This window comes from Fragaria vesca, unplaced genomic scaffold, assembly GCF_000184155.1.
Source record: "Fragaria vesca subsp. vesca unplaced genomic scaffold, FraVesHawaii_1.0 scf0513155, whole genome shotgun sequence".
Lineage (NCBI taxonomy): Eukaryota > Viridiplantae > Streptophyta > Magnoliopsida > Rosales > Rosaceae > Fragaria > Fragaria vesca.
In genome coordinates, this window is record NW_004443447.1 from 1,182,814 (window position 1) to 1,195,232 (window position 12,419).

Below are 12,419 nucleotides of genomic sequence, written 5' to 3' on the forward strand. Positions count from 1 at the left end.
CACATATTTATACACCCGTCTGTCCACCTTGATGGCGTAGTGTAGCACCGCATTAAGGCGTGACGTGAGCGTTGGACGCGAGCGTAGTAGCCCTATATAGACCCATGAATTTATATAGGGAGTATGGACGAGTGTAAATACATACATATATTATAGAGTCTGAGAGGCTCGATATTTTATGGGATAAAAGTTTTATCGCTTGCGGCATGCATTCGATTTTTCCTTAGAAATTAATTTGGGGAAACATAAATATTTTATTTATTATTTTATTTTTGTCCACTCACTCTAACGTTATTAAATGTTTTCCCCTGGGCCCTTCGTTTTAAATTGCCCAGTCTGCAAAGTTCGGGTTGGATCTAGTAGGAGACGAGGCATAGTCACCCGCATTTCTGCCAGTTTTCGCCAGTAGGTTACCTGTTCAACCTACTCGTGTTTTCTTGCTTCCGCTTGTGTTTAGTAGCTGTGAATACTTTAGAATTTTTGTATATTATGTGATGTTCAGAAGTGTTAAATTAAGAGTGTAATATGAAATTTTCGAGTTAGGGTTGTCCATCTGCAAGGGAGATTTTCTTAATCTTTTCAGTAAATTTTCCTTGGAGGTGGTCCCCGCACGACTTACTTTGGGTTTCAGGGTGAAATTCGGGGTGGGTCGTGTCAAAGGAAGATGCAGCAACACATATGGCCCGTTTCAAGGTCCAATACGGCCAATACGGGAATGATAATTTGCTCAAGCTCAAGTTTTTTGGGACTTCTCTGTACGGAGCTGCTTTCACTTGGTACTCCAGATTGAAGCCTGGGTCAATAGCAGACTGGGCCACTATGGAAAGACTTTTCCGAGAGACCTACGGCACGATTGAGCCTGAAGTCGGCCTCGACTCCCTCACATAGATGAGCCAGCAAAGCATGGAGTCTGGAGTTTCTTTCCTCCAACGTTTCAAGATCCAGCAAGCCAAGTGTGATTACCTGCTACCTGAGCAGGAAGCCATTAAGTTGGCTATTAGAGGCCTGGAGCACCGCCAGCGGTTGAAGCACCACGGAGAGCGCTTTACTTCCATGGGTGACCTGATTAACAAGGTCGGCAGCTACGAGCTGATCCTAAACGAGTTGGACGACAAAGCGAATGCCTCCAAAGGAACCTACATGCCAGGGAAAAATCGGACAGTGGGGGCACTAAATCTACAGGCCCCTACTTACGATCCATACTATCAAAGATCCGAGGAAGCTCATACGGATCAGGACCTGGAGGATATTGGCGCAGTAGAATTAACTGGCAAGCCGTTAGTTCATAAGTTGAAAAACCTGAAAATAACGCGTGAGCCAATCACCATCCAGTCCTTTGCATGGACCAAGCCAGAGTACGAGTCGTACACCTATGATGCTAAGAACGCCCATGATTTGATTGAGGCAAGATACGTGCGTTTGGATCATAAGATCCCGCCCAAGGAAGAGTTGAAAGACAAGAAGTACTGTGCCTTCCACAATGTCTACAATCATGACATCAAAGATTGTGTTAAGCTGCGAGATCAGTTGCAGACATGGCTGAACTCTGGCAAACTAAAGATGAAGACACAGGGTAGTACAGCTTCGTTGGTCGATATAGACCCTTTCCCGCCTTTAGTTGGCATGGTCGAGGTAAACTGGGCCGATTAAGCCGAGGATGAAGATCGAGCCGGGCACCTAAAAGGGGCTGCGAGGAAGGTGACAACGATGCCCACCGGCCGCGTCGCCAATATACCTACAACATCAACCTTGCTCATAGATGACGGGCTTGTCATAGTGGCCAATTCCTTACCTTACATAAAGTACAAGGAAGGGCGCATACACTGCAAGTTCCATAATAGCTGAGGGCACAGAACCTGCGAATGTCAGCAACTCAAGGACCAGGTTCAAGATTGGCTTGACCTCGGGTACATTCGCTTTGAGAATAAGGGCGATTTCATGATCGCAACGGCTGACATCACTTGGCCTCGTGTCGGCCAACGAAGAATAACATTAGACTTGTCGCCAAATGCAGGTTTACGTGAACCGCCAGGCCGAAACCGCAAACAGCCAGCGAATAACTATACTGTCCCGAATAACCCGAGGGGGAAAGCAGACGACCCAGCTTGGCAGTTGGTCACTAAGCTCGAACCAAATCGCCCCTCTTGCAAAGATAAGGGCAAAGTAGTCATGAGGGACGATGGACCGTCCCCCGTTGGAAATTACCAGCCTATGAGTCCTAGGACCCGACAAGAGCTAGAAAGGAGGATAGAACATCTCGAGGAGGATAGTGCAAGGCGAAGGACGATTTGCAACGTCCTCACACCATCGCCGATTCCACACCCCGTTCTGATGGATAGTGCATTCTCAGAGGAGGCACGCGAGGCTGGCTAGTTTTTGTGCGAAAGACTCCTTTCGTACTGGGCACAACGCGAAGCCTACGACAAGGTCGCGACTATGGAATATGTTGATGAAGTAGTGGATTATACCGATACCAAGGAGGAAGTTATTCAGTTAGCTCCCGCTGCCTTGGACGATACACCAACTCAAGTTCGCGACCCCATTTCACAAGTTGACGTAGGGACTCCAGAAAAGCCCTTACTTATTTCCATCAGTGCTAAGCTGGCGGAGGACGAAAAGGAAGACCTTCTTGCCCTATTACGCGAGTACAGGGATTGCTTCGCCGACAAGTACGAGGATACTCCTGGCTTGTCCCCGGATTTGATCTGTCACCGGTTGCCAACTTATCCAGACTGATGTCCAGTGAGGCAAGACGGCCGATTCATGCGAACTGAGACTCAGATCGTAGTCAAAGAAGAGATCAAAAACATGCACCGATCGGGTATCATTCGCGTGTCAAAGTATAACAAGTGGCTATCCAATGTTGTCCTCATTCGCAAGAAAAATGACAAGATGCGCGTCTGTGTTGATTACCGTGACCTCAACAACTCAACGCCCAAGGATATATACCCCATGCTTGTAGCTGGCCTCCTCATTGACGCAGCCGCAGGGCATGAAGTGTTGTTCTTCATGGACGGAACAGCCGGATACCACCAGATCCCCGTCGCGGAAGAAGATCGACACAAGACGGCTTTCTACTGTCCCGGATTTGCCGGCGCGTTCGAGTATGTTGTCATGCCTTTCAGACTTAAAAATACGGGGGCAACATACCAGCGCGCCATGAACCTCATCTTTCATGACATCATGGGGAAGCTGATTGAAGTCTATATCAATGACGTGGTAGTTAAAACCAGGACGCGCGCAACCCATGTTGAAGACCTACGACAGGTGTTTACACGGATGCGCTTGCGCAATCTGAAAATGAACCTTGCAAAGTGTGTATTCTTCGCGGAGGCCGGCGACTTCCTAGGTTTTCTCGTCCATCAAAGGGGCATCGAAATCCCAAAGGACAAGGCGCAGACTGTAATCACCGCCTCACCCGCCACCACCAAGAAGGAGCTTCAACAGTTCAACTTTCTCCGCAGTTTCATATCCAACGCGGCAGGGAATGTCCAACATTTTTCACCCCTCCTCAAGCTCTAGGGGGCAAATGAGTTCGTCTGGGAACCACAACATCAACAGGCCTTCGATCGAATCAAGGACTACCTTACGAACCCACCAGTCTTGATTCCCCCTCGCGCAGGCACCCCGTTTAAACTCTATATCGCTGCTGCCGACTTGTCCATCGGCGGACTCTTGGCACAAGACGATGAAAATGGGGTGGAACATGCTGTTTATTACCTCAGCATGGTGTGAACTGCCTACGAGACACGATACTCACCTATGGAGAAGTTGTGTCTTGCTCTATATTTTCAGGCTGCAAGCTGCGCCATTACATGCTTGCCTTTACCACGGTTGTAATCGCTAAATCCGACCTGGTTAAATACATGCTCTCTCGCCTTATCTTACGGGGACGCATCGGCAAGTAGATATTAGCCATGTCCGAATTCTCGTTGCAATATGTTCCGCAAAAGGCAGTAAAAGGACAGGCAATAGCAGACTTTCACGCTCATCACCCACCTTCAGAGCTCACGGCGTTTCGCGAGTTGGAATTCGCGGCTGTAGCACTCGCTTCGTGGACCCTTTACTTTGATGGATCACGGACTGATACCGCAGCTGGAGCCGGGATAGCCATAGAAAATCCCGCCGGAGATCGCTTCTCCTACTCGTTCCAGCTCGATTTCAAATGCACCAACAACCAGGCCGAATACGAGGCGCTCATCATCGGACTGGAAATTTTGTTGGACTTAGGAGTCTGCGAAGTTCAGGTCTTTGGCGATTCCTTGTTGGTCGTCAACCAGCTGGTGGAGAAGTTCAAGTGCTTAAGCTCGTCCATTGAACTGTACCTGCGCAAGGCATTCGAAGTGTTGGATCAATTCGACGACGTCTACATCGAACACATACCACGCGAGTTCAACTTCGCCGCCAACGAGCTCGCCCAAGTAGCGTCCGGCCTCAACCTGTGCGATGGAGTGCGCGAACGTTTGCTCAAAGTCAAGCGCCGCATCCTTCCCTCTTTCATCGCTCGGGGGTAATTTCAGGCTGACACCCCCGAGGTCGCGGCCTTAGACCCTATTGACGAAGATTGGCAGCTACCATTTATCACCTACCTCCAGAATCCCAATGACGCCGCTCACTCTAGGCAGATACATTTCCTTGCCCTAAACTTTGTTTTACGCAATGGTGAACTCCGTCGGCGTGGGGAGGACAGAAATGACTTCCACTGCGTGTATGGGAATGACGCTAAGCGTCTCATGCGCGAAGTACATTGTGGGGTTTGTGGTTTGCTCCAGGCAGGGCCAAAAATGCGTTGGTTAATTCGCCGCCATGGGTACTACTGGCCGACCATTTTAAAATGCATTGTCTTTGCCAAAGGTTGCCAAGACTGCCAGGCTCACGGACCAGTGCAACACATCCCCAACATTCCGTTGCAGCCTATCATTAAACCTTGGCCGGGTCGCGGATGGGCGATAGATTTCGTTAGCATTATTCATCCACATTCTTCTGTGCAGCATAAGTTCATTATCGTCGCCATCGATTTCTTTACCAAATGGGTCGAGGCCGAACCACTCAAGGTTGCCTCCGCCAACTCAGTCCGCAACTTCATTTTCCGCAATATCATTTCCCGCTTTGGTATTCCGGAGTGCATCGTTACGGACAGGGGGGCAGCTTTCATGGCTGATTCAGTTGTTAAATACTTATGGCATCAAGCTCCTACACTCCATGCCATATTATGCACAGTCCAACGGCCAGACTAAGGCCAGTAATAAGGTCATCCCTGGCATTCTCCGAAAGATGCTGGAGTTGAACCCTCGTGTCTGGCATGAGGAACTTTACAACACCTTATGGGCTTACCGCACTTCAAAGTGCGGCCCGACGGACACTACCCCATATGCTCTTATATATGGTCATGATGCCGTCCTCCCCCTCGAGATCAATATAGCTTCGTTCCGCGTTCAGGAACAACACCAACTACTTGGCGAGGATTACGTCCAGGCTATGTGGCAAGAACTTGAAGATCTAGATGAACACCGCGTCACCGCTTTCAACAATCTCATCCTCGAAAAACAGTGCATCGCGCGGTCGTATGATAAAGTCACGCGAGGACGGAGCTATGCCGAGGGCCAAAAAGTGTGGCGCGCAGTACTCCCACTTGGGGAAAAAACCGAGGGCCGGGGCAAGTGGTCCGCTCGATGGGAAGGACCCTTCATTATTCATCGTATACTCCCCAAGGGGGCATACCACCTGCGCAACTTGAACGGCACCATTCATCGCAATCCTATTAATTGCCGTTTCCTCAAACGACACATTGCTGGAGTTTGGGAGCGTGAGGATCCTCCCCTCCTCTAGAACCCGCAACCACGGTCAATAGTGCTACGCGCCATCACGTTCTTGCTTCGCCGCCTAGCACTAGGGGGCAACCCGGGATAGAAGATTGAAGCAAACAATTGTAACGTACCAGCCTAATAAGGCCAGTGCTAGATTTGGGCCTATTCCAGAGGCCCTAAAAAAATAAGATAACTCCATTTATTTAGTTATTATTTTCTGTAAACGTGCAAAGTCTAAACACAAAGACAAGTACAAGATTGGGGCCTATTCCAGATGCCCTAAAAAATAAATTTATTTATTTTGCCCTTTTTGGCGTTTCTAATACAGGTTTCATACGTGGCTTTGCGGCCGAAGCAACTACATTGACAGAAAGGATGAAATTTGACTATGTTTACATTCAAAAGCATAGGTCTAAAGATATTGGAAACCTCAACCCGCATATCTTGCAGGATTGAAGAAGAGGCCGCCGCCCCGTTCTTCGGTTGAGGCTAGCGAACGTCCCGCTTCCTCAGACCAGCGCGAGCCTGAACACCGGGCCGGACCTAAGATAAATTGTTGAGAAGCTAGAGGTCCACTGGACCTGGGTCCCACATGCTACCAGTCATGCCTCGAAGGTGCTTCAAGGGCACTGGCCAGGGCCTGAAGCACAAGCGGGTGCAAAGCCTCGAAAACCTCACGTTTGGACAGAACAGCTGGTGCAAGGCAAAAGGTACCCAGACCATTTGTTTGTCCAAATAAAGGCTTGGCCTGAGAGTAGATTTTCAGACTCACTCCCGGCCTGAGAGTAGATTTTCAGACTCAAAAGGAACAAAGAGTGAAGTTGAGAATTGGGGGCTTTGCTTTAAGCAAGGACAAGAGGATAAACAGAAGGGAATAAGAATCCATGGCAAAGGGGCAAAGACTTAACTGATACTTCAGCCCAGCCAAGCGGTTCTTCTTATAGGCAAGAGGGGTTGGTTTTTCCCTGACAAGTGTCTCACATGCAGCAATCTACCTTGAGATATGAGCCTTGGAGATAAAGACGGGCGCGTGAATCTATAGTAACTTCTCGCTTTCCAAGCAAACAGTTGCGTAGATTACTCGAGTGATCTCATTGGAAGATTCGTTCTGGACCACATTAGCTATCTTGGGAACAAGAAAGGCTCGACAAGCGTGGGAAGGAATTAACTACAATAAATAGTCTAATATTATTAATGATCATAAGGGTTCATACATAAGGGGCAACGTAAAACATAGACTGGGTCTAAACCCGCCTAGAAGCCCTATACAAATCTAGGAAAAGGCCTTCTAAGGCCAACTCTTCAACATCCGCCTGGGCTTGGGCTTCGTCCGCAGCAGCAGTAGCCGAGTCCAAAGCTTCCTAGGTCTCCTCCGCAGCCTGCACGTGAGCCTCTGCGGCTTTAGCTTGCGTAAGGTTTTGGCGAGCTTGAGCAAGTTGAGCTTGCAGCTCCGCTATCTGAGCCTCCAAGGCCTCCACTTGCCGCGCATAAACAGCGCACAGATTCTCTGAAGACGCCTCAGAAACATCAATGTCTTTAAGCTTGGCCAAAAGGACTGGCATCTGATTGTCTAAGGCCTGGCGGACTCTCTCCTGAGCAGCCGACTGGGCACCAGCATCCTGAACTCGGCGGGCCTGTAGCTCGACAGCGTCAATGAGTTCCAATGCATGGTCTAAAGCTGGGGTACTGTCGGCGAGGTGGCAAATCAGAGCTCCATGGGCCTCGCGGGCACGCCTCACCAAGTCAAATACATTCATGTGGGAACCTTGGCGCAGTAGCCCGTGAAAGAAACCCCGGACTGAGCGAAAGGGCTCTGGATCAACAGGCGGGGTGACGCGGGCCCGAAGACGAGTGGTCCGGGTAGCCAAAGAAGAAGCCGCCTCATCAGATGTTCTCATTGGGGCCGGAGTGGTTGGTTCGACCTCTGCAACTGGCTCGGTCTCTGGAACGGGCGGCGGAACCTCAGATCGCATTGGGACTGTTGGTTCTTCAATGGTCTGGGCCGCTGAGTCTGGTTGCAAAGGAGAAGGCTCAAGCACCGGTTGAAAGTCCTCTGGCGGAATCACCGAGGGGGCAGTGAAGTCGGAAAGCAGTGTTGTTTGGTCGAGACCCTCGTCCTGAACAGGAACCGAGGTAGACTCCGGAGGACGACCAGTTTCGCCCGGAGCGCCAGTTGGTGAAGGGGGTCGCACGTTGACTTCCTCGATGACCACGGTTGCTCCTCGACAACTGGTTTCGGGATTGGGACTTCAACTGTCCTTGTTTCTCCTTCGATGACGGCAAGGCGAGGTCGAATACGGCGGCGAACCTGTCGAATGCAAAGTTAGTAAATCGTTGTTGGCTTTAATGAGTTTGGTTCGAAGAAAGGTTGCTTACCAAAGCATACTTTTGCCGATATCGTTCATCCTCTAGCAGTTCCTCTTCGTCCTCGGCGGGGCGCTTTCGCGAGCTTTCGCCGCTTGTTTGCTGAGGAACGATGGGAACAGTCTCACCATCATGTTCCGCCGCGAGCTCCTCTTGAGCAGGTGCCTCGGGTCTCCTGACAAATCTCCGGCGGGGTGCAGCTTGTAAAGGTAGACAAGAGAGTTAGGAGGAAGTACTTTGTTGAAGTGGTGAAGGCGGTATGGAATTCACATAGTTAGTGGCTTACCTCGGGTGCAGGATCGCGTTCTCGAATGACGATTCCGGTCGAGCGGCGAGCAGCAGGAACTGGCGGGAGCGCAGGCCTAGGCCCTGTCGCAGCCCTTTAGTTGCCCTCTGCACGGTCGCGCTGGGCATCAAAGATGACGCGATCTGATTCGCCCAGGGTGTCGTACAGAGGGTAAAAGATGGCAGCAAAGACAGTGTCATCTGGGAACCCCCAATGGTTGTTTGAAAGAGATCGCCACCAGGAAGGCTCAATCTTGAGCAAGTCGGGAGTGAGAGGAAAATTGTTCTGCAGCGGAGCGACCCGGTCGGTCTCGCCAATCTTCTACCAGGAGGTATACTTGTTCACTGAATGGAAGAGTGGATAAGGGACCCCTTGAAAGAAGTCAAGCTGCCTGGCGAAGTGGTTGGGGGTATATAGCTCGAAGCCTTGTTCATCTTTGGCGAGCTGAAGGTCGCAGCATGAGGTTGCTCTCATAAAGATGGTCTTGGCGTCAGAGTCCGAATCAGAGCAAGGGAAGAAGCCCGTTGATAAGACTTCAGGGTGGCGCCGGTGAACCATCATATCTGTGGTGGGAGGCGGTTCGAGTTGGTTGTACAGGATGGAGAGGCTGGCGAAAAAAGACAGAGGAGTCCGGTTCACAGCGTTCCTGCACACGGTGAAACCGAGCAGTTGGTCCTCGGGCTCGCCGGAAGAGCGGGAAATACATCTGCGTCCATAAGTCCAGAACCCATAGAGGACCAGCAGAGAGATGGAAGGGCTTTAGGGACAGCATGTGAAGGGTCCGGTAGAGCGCACCCAGAACGGGCTGCCCTAGCCCTACTTCGATCCCGTTGTAGAGTGCCTCGGCTAGCTTTGTCCATTTCTGTGTAGGCTTGTGAGCGCTGCCACAGAATATGAATTTATCAAGCCAATATTCAAGGAAAGCGATACCTCCTTCGTGCTGTTCTACATGACCGATGTAGAATTTCCTCCACACTGCATACGAGCCTTTCAGGGAACGGCGAGCCCCTAGGTTGCAGGAATGTGTGAACTCGGTCGACGCAAAGTCACCTGGTGCGTATGGCTTTGCATGAATCGGCAGTCCTGTGATGGTGAGGATGTCCAGCAGGGAGACACTCATCTGCCCGCAGGGGAAGTCAAAGGTGTTGGTGGCACTGTTCCATAAGCAGGCCGCGGCAGCGATGGGTGCTCGATCGGCATGGGGAGGTAGCGAGAAACTCAAGGCAATAGCTTCGTTGATGCCGGTTGCTTCCCAGATCGCTTGATCGATCTAGAGGCGAGCCGCATACCATGCCCGGTCCTCCGCGGTGGCGTTGGGCCATTCCCCGACCTGAATGTTTATATGAGAGCAGGCTTGATGAAACCAGGAGGCGAAGTTTCCCGGTTCGCGACGCTGGGCAAGGATTGGCCGGCGCACAAAGTCGGCATAGTGGTTCAGATCAGCGGCTGACAGATGTTGCGAAGGAGTCGGGCCGAGCAGGGCTTCCCCTGTTTCAAGGAAGTAAATAGGTGTCCCTTGAGGAGGGTTGGTGAAACGGCGGGCAAGGTTGGTCGACCAAGAACTCGCCGCTGGGAGGTTAAGGTTTGGGTCTCTAACAGTTGGTTTGGGAGCCATTGTTTCTGGGTTGAGTAAGTATGGCAGTGAGGGTTGCAGAAGGAAGGAGAGGGACTGGTTGGAAAGCGATGGGGAAATGTGGTGACCCACGTCAATGTTTATAAAGAGGACGGACCGTAACGTCTTTTCAATCAATAGCCGTAGTAAGGAGACGCGATGACGTCTGAAATGTCAGTGTGTTTCAAAATTTCAAACAGTCGTAATGATGAAAGGAGGCGACGACGCCGAAACGGCAACGCCTTTTGAATTTCGAATTCCCGTAACGAACTCATTAGGGCCTCTTCGCTTATCCGTTGCGAAATGGGTTAAGCTCAAGGCATAGGGGCAATGTTTGAGCCCAGTGGATATTTTGGTCCACGACTCGGAATAAGTTTTGGATAACATTTGGGCCAATACCTGTGGCCCTTTTTTATTGTAAAGCCCATGAAGGGTGGCGAGCTTCGGAGGCGCGCGAGGTAAGGATTTGACCAGGACTTCGATACCTCGCGGGATCCTTGTTTCAGTTCGCGTAGGATTCTGCAGTACATGGCGAGGTAGAGTCGGATAGGGATTATAGCACCTAGCGGGATAAGATCGCTTAGTGTTCGAGTTCGCGTACAACGCTACAGTAAGATAACGCGGGGCGGTGAGAGAGACCTAGGCGGAGTCTGTTCTGGACACATGTCGCATGGATAGCGCGGTTCGCGAGCTGGTCGTATCCTTGTGGAATTCTAATTGCTGAGTCCGAATGGGTTTGTGGTTATGTCTCTGCCAACAGCTTGCGGGTCGCTATATAAGGGAGTTTGAGGATCTGGTCTCTACACATAATCAAATCATACAAAACTACAAACAAATCTTCGAGCATCCTCGAAACCCTAAAAGTTTTAAGTGCATCTCACCTTGGTTCTCAGAGCCCGTTTGGACTCGCCCTTTCTTCCTAATTGTTGCTCTGCTCGCTCTAATAGTGAGTATCGATTCACAGGTGACTAGAGGTTTTGCTCGTAATTCCTCGTCCGCGAGGTGGCACCGGAGACCCTTTTCGCTTCATTAGAAGTCCAGCGCAGCGCACTCTTTCCTCGTCCGCGAGGTAGCACACCCCGCAACCTTGTTTTTTACTTTTGAGTCACCGGAGTTCCGACTCTACCCTTGCTGAGACGCTTGACCAAATCAGGGTCTACATGGGATGAGATAGACTTTGAATTCTTGGGTAACCTGAGTGGCGACCCTTACATTCTTCATACCAATATCTTCTGCCAAGGCAAAGGAAACAGAGAGTAGCAATTCTACCTCTGGTTCGACCCAACTGCTGATTTCCACACCTATTCCATTCTCTGGAATCCACAGCGCATTGTGTAAGCACCCCATGCCACTAGTCCGAGTTATATCACACTAGCTGAAGTGACATCTTTCTCTATTATTCATTGACTAATTACTAGCTGTTACGTGTTTCAGTTTTTCTGTTGATGGCACTCCGATTAGAGAGTACAAGAATCAAGAGTCGAACGGTGTTCCATTCTTGACGGGCCAAGCGATGAGAATACACTCGAGTCTCTGGAACGCCGACGATTGGGCAACAAGAGGTGGACTTGTGAAGACAGACTGGAGTGCAGCTCCTTTCACTGCCTCTTATAGGAATTTTAACGCTGAAGCTTGCATTTGGTCTTCTAGAGCATCTTCTTGCAGTTCAACTAGTGCTAATGGCGATTGGCTTTCACAAGAATTGGACAATACAAGTCAAGAAAGGATGAAATGGGTGCAGAAGAACTACATGATCTACAATTACTGTGCAGATGTCAAGCGTTTCCCTCAGGGCCTCCCTGTGGAATGCAGCACTTCCTAGAGAGTTTGAACTTGTCAATACATACACCAATTCTTTCATTTGTTACTGTAATCGTTCAATTTATTAATAACTGTTCTGTTTCAAAAGTGATCCAATCAATAGAAATATTACAAGAAATTCATTAGAGCAAGTCCAACAGCTTTCTTATATTTTCTACATAATAGAGAAGCAAAACTCAAAATCTTTAAAAAATTTGTATACGAAATCCAACAGTTTCCCTATTTTAAATATTCAAATATTTATTACAACAACAATCCTCATTTATTACAATATAATAATAAGTATAAAAATATAAAATTTTATTTTTTAGAATAAATTATGTTTTCTTTCTTATCTTTGAGCCTTGAAGAATGTGCAACATTCAATTCTTCTTTTCCAAAATATTTTTAGGGAATCTGTAAATATAGGGAACAAACCTTCTCTTTCATCTCTTTTCCTATTTTAGGGAATGAGATAGGGAAGTTGTTGGAGTGGAAAATGACCCCATATTCCTCAAAATAGAGAAAATCAAAGAATTTAAGGAATCTG

General features: G+C 49.3%; 1 pseudogene; it reads left to right on the plus strand.

Moving 5' to 3' along the window:
- The window catches only part of LOC101290721, a 22,690-nt pseudogene extending 10,799 nt beyond the window's left edge, over positions 1-11,891 (plus strand).
- Positions 11,892-12,419: the final 528 nt, after the last annotated feature.